The sequence below is a fragment of the Neltuma alba genome, unplaced genomic scaffold (assembly GCF_004799145.2).
Source record: "Neltuma alba isolate B1F8T4 unplaced genomic scaffold, ASM479914v2 tig00003988_pilon, whole genome shotgun sequence".
Taxonomy (NCBI): Eukaryota; Viridiplantae; Streptophyta; class Magnoliopsida; order Fabales; family Fabaceae; genus Neltuma; species Neltuma alba.
The window spans coordinates 141,052-151,849 of NW_021633509.1; positions in this window are offsets into that span (position 1 = coordinate 141,052).

The window sequence follows — 10,798 nt, forward strand, 5'->3', positions numbered from 1 at the left end:
TGTGTAGAAGGCTACATTTCTCGACCATGTTCTAGACATACATAAGTTCTATCAAAGCAATGGCAGTAGTTAAAGGCTATGTGACCAACTCGTGTTTAAACTTGACAAATCAGTTTGTTATTTTATTATTTTGAGAGGATCAACCACATCCTCCTTCCTCCTCTATTCGACCATCCACCATCTCTCCATGGAGGCCTAGAGTTGTTCTCAAAATAAGGCTAAGCAAGAGAACCATTGGAATTAGAAGAAAAGTTGTCAGTAGACTTAATAGTCAAATTAACAAAAGCACTGCTTACACCAGAAGTAGAAGCATCTTGTATATGTTCCAAGTGTCTCTCATATGTTGCAAGGTGGGATTGTAACTTTACCTATGTCAAGTCATCTCGATCTGACAGATGCATAACAATGGGAGTGTATTCTTCGTCCAAACCAGTAAGTATTGGCATAATGAGATCTTGCTCAAGAATAAAAAAATATGGCCAATGCCATATTATCAAAGACTGACTTCATCTTAATTAGGTACTAGTCCGTCTTGAGTGAGCCCTTGTGAGTTTTCTAAAACTCACTCATTCTTAAGCATGGTAATTCTTGATCAGGAATTTGAGCACACCAGATCGTTGATTCTATGCTAGATTTAAGCTGAGGTTTTGCAATGCAGCACCTGTGTGGCTACATCAAGTAGTATTGATGGAGTCATTGGGATACTATGAGAGGTAGAAGAAGGTGAGGGAGAAGAAGACAAAGAAATTATTCAGGATGTGAGAGAAGCAAAAGAGGAAGCGAGTACTGGAAGTATGGTCATGGATCTAATGGTTACTCTGACACTAAATTCAAAATAAGAGTGAGACAAAATTGTTGAGGTCCTCTCTGAATTCTTGAGAGACCTAACAAGTGAATTGAATATTATATACACTGTAGCAAGTACAATACAACCAATGAGAGCATGCCAACACACACCTTCTATAATATTCTAAGGAAGCAATATACAACACATGTTTACAGATTTAATAGCAGACTAAAGACTATGAGGCTGATTATTAGACTTAGGCTTGGGCTTGTACTAGATTAATGAATTCGAGCTAGACCTCTTGTAACATCCTGATTTTTAGGCCTAGAAGTATCAGAAATAGCCTAAATGAGATAGGCTACCAGACCCCTTTTTAGTAGAGGTCCTAAAGATGAGAAAGAAAGTTAAAGCAGTTTTAGGGACTAAACTGCAAAGTGAATGTTTTAAGGGGCTAAAGGGTAATCAAAGTTAGAGGCTCCAGTAAAGTCTCAAAGGCCCAGAAAGAGAAAAGAGGCTAGATACAGACCAAAGGTTAAGTTAGAAGCCTCAAAGAGATTGTTTTATGAGGTTGAGCCTAAGCAGGGGTAAAACCGTAAATTCAGAAAGTTACGGCCATCAGGGGTAAAAATGGAAAGTACTTAGAAAATTCTAAGAAAATCCCAGAAAATGGGAAATAATATTCTAAGACTCTTTTGTGAAGAGAGATGATGAAAATACCCCTGAGGTAACTTAAAAGGAATTTAGAAGTTTATGGCTCAATTTAAGATGTAGAGGTAGATTTAATTGTTTGAGTCATAAGGAAACCTCAGAAAATTATGGTAAAATGGGGATGTATGATCTAAGAGACTGTAGAAAATTATAAAATTAGTCTCATCCCTAGAAGACAAGCAAAATGGCTTTAAGAATACTTAAAAGCCAGTTGTGCCCAAAAAAGGCATTTTAAAGAATGATTTTTAAGTGGGGCTATAGGTTGAGTTATGACCTGAGAAAATTCACAGATTTTCTCTAGAATAGGAGGAATTTTATGATATTTTTGGATGAATTTTTGGAGCTCTGGACTGAATAAAATGCTCCAGTCAAATATTAAATAATTTTGTCCCCTAAATAGGAGACAAAACCAAAGAAAATATCTAAAAGCCATCATGACGATGCTGAGTCAGCATGCTGAGTCATCAAGCGTAATCATGACACCGACGAGTCATTATGCTGAGTCATCAAGCGTAATCATGACACCTACGAGTCATCATGCTGAGTCACCAGAAGATATTTATGGACAGCATAAAAATCAGAACGCAGTATGGGAATATTTTAGACAATCTTTTGTCTACCCATTATAGCGAAATCTCTACTGCATGACTCAGTAAGGTTAAGTAGCCTGTCAGTAGAGCTAATTATTTTCATCTATGCTCCTCTAAGGTGGCACCATATATGTACTTAATTAAGATGAGAAAATAGTGTCAGAACATGTCCTGGTGGTACAGGGTAAGTCAGGACCCGAAAAGTATCTGATATGGTGCAAGATTGGCTTGATAGGTGGAGAAATAATTAAGGAGATATTTTTGCACGAATTTCCATTTATTTTCTCTCTATTTTAATGCCATAAATGATGAAAGGACATAAAAGTGACAAGTGTACGGTTAGATGAGAAAAAGAAAATATTACGTGTACGGCTAGATGGAAGACACGTGTACGGTCGGATGCAAGGCACGTGTGCGGTCGGATTAAAGACATGTGGCTTGATGATGTAAGCATGATGTCATCATGATGAGGTAAGCATGATGTCATAGGACACTTGTCACCGTAAGATCAAAAGAGAAAATGGACGGTCCAGATCGAGCCACGTATTTTTAAGATCAACGGTCCAGATTCGGTCTGTTTTTCTATAAATACCCCCTCCCCTCCCTACCATTTCGTCCAAGCATAAGGAATCCATGGGGAAGCTCTTGCAAAATGGTTTCTAGAGAGAGAAAGAAGAGGGAGAAAGAAAGGCCAAGTGGTTCCAAGCCAGATCAAACTCTAAAACACGGTATGTGGTGGTTATAGCACCTGATTTTATGCCTATTTCGGATTAGTTACTGTGCGTATCTGATTCTGAAATTTTTCATGCTTAAAGTACACTCTGTGAGCTTTAAATCCATAGGTAGAACACTTCATTTGGATATGTGTACGATTTATGGTGATTTTTCAAAGTTAGGGTTTGAAATCTGGAAACAGTGTTGAACTTTTGGAAGAGTTTCGAGTTCTGTACAGTTCCGGTACTGTTCGGCATAGAACTGGTTCCTGAAACTATTTTTCATTTAAAGTTAACTTAAGGATCTTTCAGTGAGATTTGGAAGCACTCAATTTGGAGTTTTCTAGAATTAATTATGAATTTTCAAAGTTGAGCAAAAATTCTGGAAATTCTGCGTGAACAGTACCCGCGAAGCAAATTTTCCAGATTTGGTATTCTTGAATCTAAGGCCATCTAAAGTGGTCCTAATTGACAAGAAATGGATCTTAAGGATGGGAAATGATAAGATTTATGTTAGAAAAGTTGGAAAGAAAACCCTAAGACTAAGAGAAAGGGTTGAGGTTCAAGAAAGCTAGTCTTGAACTTTATGTAATCTAGTGGTCCTAATGGTTTGTATGATCAATGTGACTATGTTTAGGACCTTTGGAACATCCAAGAGGATGTTTGGTGATGTTAACGGAATGTCCACATGGTTGGAAAGGCAAGGAAACCAAAGGAAAAGCAAGGGGAAAGCCATGTTACAAGGTAGTGAACTTACCTATACTGTGTGCTTGATATGTATGCTTGCATGATGTGATTGTGTTGCCATGATGTGACTAAGCTATGATGAAATGTTTGCAAAGTTATGTTTGCAAGTTTATGTTATGTTTTGCCTTGGCAATATGTTATGGAAGCATGAAATGCTTTAGCTTACTTTCCATGGCATTCATGTGTTAATGTTATAACATGTCATGCATGTGCATTATGTCTTGCATGCTTATGGGTAGTGTTTGCTACTGAGATTCTCCCGAATCTCACCCCTCCCTAACCAACCATTTAGGTCAGTCAATGATGGGCAATAATGGCATGAGAAGCAAGGAGAAGTAAGCGGAGAATTATTCTTGTTAATGGATGAGACTGTTGATATATGTATAATTCTACTATTTTGTGAACTATGTTATGGATGCCAATGATACCATGTATTTAATTATAATATTTATGGCATAAATGAAAGTGTATGAGCATGAACGGGAAAGAGTAAGGCCATGTTATGTATGCCAAAGAAATAAAAAGAATTAAAGAGATGTTAAGGGATAAAACGTAAGTCCTGGAGCAGTGAATTTGTAGCTCAGTTTGACCTATCAAACGAGTGAGTTAGGTCATAAGATTTGGCAAGCAAAGAGATCTGATGTTTTTATTTAAAATGAGGGGTAGTTTGCCCAATTTCGATAACCGAGCAGAAAGTTATGCCTTTCCAAAGTTAGGCAAAAATACAGTAAAATCCGAAAATGACCAAATGAACAGTAACTTTTTCAAAGGAAATTGAGCTTGAATTTCAAGGCAATCAGTTCAGAAACTATTTTTCCTCAAAATTTTATCCAAAGAGCTTTCTGTAGAACTTGGAATCACTCAATTTCAATTTTTCTACAATTAGTTATGAATTTTCGAAGTTTGTCACATTTTAAGGTGACAATAAATAGTAACCCGTAAATGAAAATTTTCAAACTTGATTTTTCATCAATTGTAGCCTTCAAAAGTGATTCCAAATGCTTCCGCAAGGAAAGTTAATTGGTATAAACATGAGGTGTTACACCTCTTATCTCTATTTATTAATAATCCCATGCTCTTGGTGAGTATTATCAGCTGGAGTTGACAGCAACTCAATTACAATGGAGGAGTCAGTCTTCGAGATTACCTTAATATACCCAACATCCCATGCCCATTTTTACCCGTGAAGACACTCTTAGAGGTTGGCAATTAATTCACCTCCACTATCAATACAATGAATGAACCCCTTTAGAAAGCCTCCACTAGATTGCGTACAAGTCCACCACAAGCATTAGTACATGATGAATATGAATAGGCACCATCAATATTTACCTTCACCAAACCCTTACAGAAGTATTCCATAAAGTACCTGTTATGTTAGAACCTATAAGATTCTGTTATGTATACTGGATACTATGAAGTGAGGCTTTGCCGTTATTAACGATAGTCTCATTATCAATCTTCTTCTCTTCAAAGATGAACAGATTATGGCATCATCAATGCCAGCAAGGGATGACTGCAAAAAGTATATTCCATTCTGTGTCGTTAGAAGACTTCCGACTTATGTTCCACCATAACCACTCAAACAGACTTAAGAAGCTAAACCGCTTTCAATATGACAGGTGCACCAATTAATGCCAAAAAAGCTTGGTTTGCTTGTAATCTTGAAGAACATGTATAATGTCTTGTACTTAATGTTCACACATGGTAATGTTAGTTAATAAACTCTTTCTAGCTACAACCAAAAGAATGTTTTACATTGTTGGGCAACCTTAAGCTTCCAATTTGATCCCACTTCGAAATGGGCTCAACATGCTCTTGGGAAAGCTTTGCATAAGCTGATTTAATAAGAAAATTGCTATCACGCTCCCATCGCCGTCTAACATTAGTTCCTTCCACATTGAGCTTAATGCCACTCTCAACCTTATCCTAAGTTTTTTTTAATTCCTGTCCAAGTAATCGTGCCACTTCTATTTGAGTCAATTTTAGGCATAAAGTCACTGCCACATTTATACTTGTCTCGCATAACTTTAACCCAAATTGCATTGCGCCATTTAACCATTTGCCATCCTATCTTCATTAAAAGTGCTTAATTCTAGTACTTAGCATGCCTTAATCTGAGACCCCCATGATGTTTCTCTAAGCAAATCGTGTCTCATGCCACCAAGGAGATCTTGTTATGGGAATCAGAGCTACCCTAAAGGAGCCATTTGTTGCTACAATCCAACGTCTTATACAAACTTGCAAGTAGTAGTGTAGTTTGCATAATGTGTATTGGGATCACTGAAGTAACTGATAATATCAATGTTACCCTACTTGCTAGTGATAAAGGGTTTGTTTTCCAACGTGATAATCAGGACCTAACTTTATTAGTGATTCCTTCAAACGCGTCCTTATCCACTCTTTTATGAAGAAGAGTAACACCTAAATATTTTCCTAGGTCTACTATTTGAATAAACCCTAACTTGGAACTAATCTCAATACACCTGTTATGGTTCATATTTGACAAGAAAAGGACCTGAGTTTTTTAATCATTAACCTTCAGGCTCGAACATTCACAAAAGGTGTCTAAACAACTTTTAACCAACTCCACTTGATTCACCAAAGCCTCAGCCAATAAGATAATGTCATCTACAAAGAATAGATGAAAAAGTGGAGGGCCCTGCTTTGTTAACCGAATAGGCTTCTAGTGTCTCACTTCCATATGTTCTTGAATTACAAATAACAAATAGATAAGGCGACATTATATCACCTTGCCAAGTACCCCTAGGAGAATGCAATTGATTTGCTTTGCTACCATTCCAAAGAATCTGAAGATTAGTTGTACTAACACAGCTTAAGATTACATCAATGAAGTGGAAGGGTAGCTATAACTCTTTTAAGCACCGTACCAAGAGGTTCCAGTTCACCTTGTCATATGCCTTCTCCAAGTCAATTTTTATTGCCATGAAACCTTTCTTCCCTTTCATAGTTTGCACAGAACAACTTATGCAGCTATGGTATTATCTAAACTATGCCGACTAGGGACAACCTACACTAATTTGGAAAAATAACATGTGGCAGAAAATTTCTCATCCTATTAGTGATAATCTTTGTAATTGCCCTACATATGACATTACATAGGCTAATTGGTCTAAGATCTCTGAAGTTCTCTAGGGGATCTTTCTTTGGGATAAGAACAATCAAAGTCCCATTCACTTTTCTAATCGCACTAGGATTGGTGAAAAGAGATTTAATGAAGTGAACAATAAAGGTCCATATATTATTCCATTGATTTTGATAGAAGAGCACATTAAAGCCATTAGGATCGGGTGATTTTAATGCGCCCATGCTAAAAATTGCAGCCTTAATTTCACTCTTATTCATATCCTGAGCATAGTTTCTTATATGTACTTTATGAAGCAAAGGATACGATAAACCACATTTCAATTTGCTACGTACCTATCATTCTTCAGAGAAGAGGGAGGCAAAGAAAAGTATAGCTTTGTTTTTTTTTATCTCCTCATAATTATAGCTCCATCTACTATCCTCTAAACACATCGCATCTATCTTATTTGACTTCTTTCTCCCATTCGTACAAGCATGAAAAAAGAGTGAGTTTTTATCCTCGTAAATACCCTAATTCACTCTAACTTTTTAGGCCCATAATAAGGATTCTTGCATTAGAACACTTTCTAATTCTTTCCATAAATCAGATTGAAGCTCTTTAAAGACATCTACTCGAACCCCCCTCATTGGCTTTATTAATTCTATCAAGTCTTCTCATCAATTTTCTCTTTTACCCTTAATATGATCGAACACAATTTTGTTCCAATAAAAACAAGCATCAGTAAATTATGCAATGTTGTCATTCCACTCAGGAGATTCTTTCTACTCCTTCATAAACTCCTTAAAGTCCTCATAAAGAACCCAAGATGCAATGAAGCAAAATGGGCATTGAGGTTTTGTAACCTTTAAGCAACAGTTAAGACGAAGCAAGGTAGGACGGTGATTAGCTTTAAAAAATAGAAGATAGGTTACCTTAGCATTAGAATAACGGACGCACTATGCTTCATTAGCAAAAATACGGTCTAGTAGAACTTCCATATTACCCCTCCTCCAAGTGAACTTAGGTCCCACAAACTCAAGATTTAAGAGATTCATAGATTCAAACCACTGCCTGAAGTCCCAATCAATAGATAAATGAAAAGTAGCACCCGAATGTCATTCTAAATCCAAGAGAGTCACATTAAAATCACTGTGAAGCATCCATGGAACATGAATGCTAGTATTTAGATGTAGGAGCTTAGTCCACAAGATTTTGTATACCATGCTGTTGGGACTAGGGTATGCTATGGTCATGACCTAGCTTTCTAGTCTACTAGTTTCGATATTCAAATGCATGAATTGATGATGTCGTTCTAAGACTCCTATCTTCCTAATACCAGTATTCCAAAGGCATTAAATACCCCCACTAGAACCATCTGCATCTATAAAGGTGAAATCTTAAAAACCAAGATTCTTGATTCTGCTTCGGTCTTCTCTCTATTAGATCTCGTTTCAAGTAAAGCAAGAAAATCCAAATTATAATGTCTTTTCATTTCCTATACCAGGCTGGGAAATGACTTCGAGCTGATGCCCCTTGAATTCTGTGCCATGAAATTCATAAGGAAACTATATCAGAGGTTGATGGGTCTTTATTGTCCCTCATCTGAACATCATCTATATTCTCTAGAGCCATTCCTTTATCATTTGAAATTATCACAACATCATTCTCATAAATGTACCCTCCCTTACCAGGTTAACCACCATCTCCCTCACGAGATTTCGTGTGAATATTCATATTTATGCTAGAATGTATGTCGTCCCTCTTCTCACAGCCTACTCTAGGAGTTGATGCATTTGATTCAGTTATGGGCTTCATAATCTTTGACAGCCCTTCCTAGAGAGCATCAAAGGAGTTGGTCATCGGATTGGGCTTATCTTCCTTTCTAGAAATCTCTTTCTTTTTAATCTTTATTTTCCCAGCCATCTTGTTTTCCTTTCAATGCATAATGGGCTTCTCTTTATTCTCTCTTTTCAAGCCCACACTGCCTCTTTATTAATTTCTTTGCCAAATTTCCTATTTTTATTCAAATCTAATCCTACCTTTTTCTCTTTCATATCCTGCCTAGATCCCATTAACTAAATCATATCTTTTCCTTCCACCCTTCTCGTGATCCCATATTATTGCTTTGGTATCTTCGCTTTATCCACTCCCTTCATATCCACCTCCATAACAACCTTGCAAAAATCTTACCTTATCAACATTTGTAGACCCAAATGATTATCATTACTAGGAGAAATAGCTTCGGTTGCTAAAAATTGAGAACGTATGCTGCTCACCTTTTGTGACCCTTGCTTAACATTTTTCTCAGCACATTTCTCCACATCCATTGGCCCTTTCCATGCTTCCTCTTTATTAACCTTCAGGACCTCCTTTTCATTGGTCTTTTGTAACATCAGACATGTACCCGTCACTTGACCATACATACCACACTTAAAGCAAACCTGCTGTAAACCCTCATACGCAATCTGCTTGTCTTCCCCCCACATTGTGAAAGCCAGAAGTAGTGGTTGTTCAAGGTCAATCTCTACACAATTATGTGCAAAACCTCGTGGATAGATGTAGACCTATCTACTTTAATGGTTTTTCTGATCATATTTCCAATCATCCACAACGAATCCACATTATCAAATTCTATAGGCAAATCTGGGATGTGTCACCGTTGCTATCCTTCTTTGAGTATCTGCTTTCCATGGATTAAAGTTAGGTCTCCAACATTGCACCAGTAAATAATGATCATTTGTCATCCACGGTCCTTCTTGAAACATGTGGTCTCTGTCTTCCCTACTTGTGAATGAAACTGTATAATATCCATTATTAGGTGGTGCGATCTTCATGGGTTGTTGCGGTTTGCGCATCCTTTCCTCTCTATCAATCAAGATATACCTTGGCACCTCAGCCCCTAAAAGTTTGATAAGGAGAGAGTTCATCCATGGTTGGCACCATGCTTGATATTGTTTTGCTCATGATGCTTTCTTAGATAACCCGAGCATTCTAACGAAAGTAATTTGTCCTTATAAGAAGCAAGAAGTGTCCTTCGACCAACAACAGGATTTGGTTTGTTATCTGTTTTCTCCATATCCCTAGCACCCTTTGATTTTCCAAAAACAAAGCTCAACGAAACACTCACCCCTATGCCTTTGTCTCTCTCTCTCTCTCATGTCACCCTATGTCCGTTGCTCTTTTCACATCTACCTCTCGCTTTTGTCTCGCTCTCTTCCATCATTTCCCTAATTTCATGTATTTGTTTTATAATAAAATTGTGAGAGTCATTTCTTCTTGTTTTTTTTTTAAACTTGTTGTCAAAAGAATTTCTAAAAATTTTGATTTTTTAATGAGATAATATAATTTTTGGTCCCTAAAATTTGAGCCAATTTTAGTTTTTGGTCTCTTAAATTTTAAACTCATGTTTTAGTCCTTGAAATTAGTTTAACTAAAAACATTAGTTTTTGCAAATACAACGGTGTTAAAATCTATTGAAGTGCGATAAATGATATTAAAAGTGATAATGGGGACTCACCAGATAGTTCTTAAGTAAATTTTGTCTGAATAATAGAAAAAATACAATTTGTATAAAAAATAGGGAGAAAAAAGAATAGATCCTCAAAATGTAATACAAAGAACTTTTGTACAGAAGGGAATGAATTCTCAAAATGCAATGCAATAAACAACTCATGAAATGAACAACAAAAAAGAAAACCCCGAGGGTTATAGGCTAAACTATTGCGTTTTGAGGACTTGCTTTGTCTTTTCTTCGTGTACCATCTACTGTGTTCATATCACTACTTTAACCATGTTTATGATATTTTAATATATTTAGCATAGTTAATACTCTTTCGATCCTTAATATAAGACCTATTTAACTAATTTGATTAGATTAAGGAACTTAGGTAAGTTAGTTAATTATAAGAAATATGACTTGCTTTTCCTAAAATATCCTGATCATTTTTTTTTTAATATCCTTCCTCCCTTACTTATTTGATTCTGGTTGAGGAAGTATCCATATGGATAATTTAGAAAAAATTGATAAATATAAGAAATAGATCTAAAATATTTAGGACCAAAATTAATTTAACAATTAGGTCCTATATTAAGGACTGTAGGAGTAATATTTTAAAATGAACTAAATTTTAAGGACTAAAATCATTAGTTTGAAATTTGATGAACT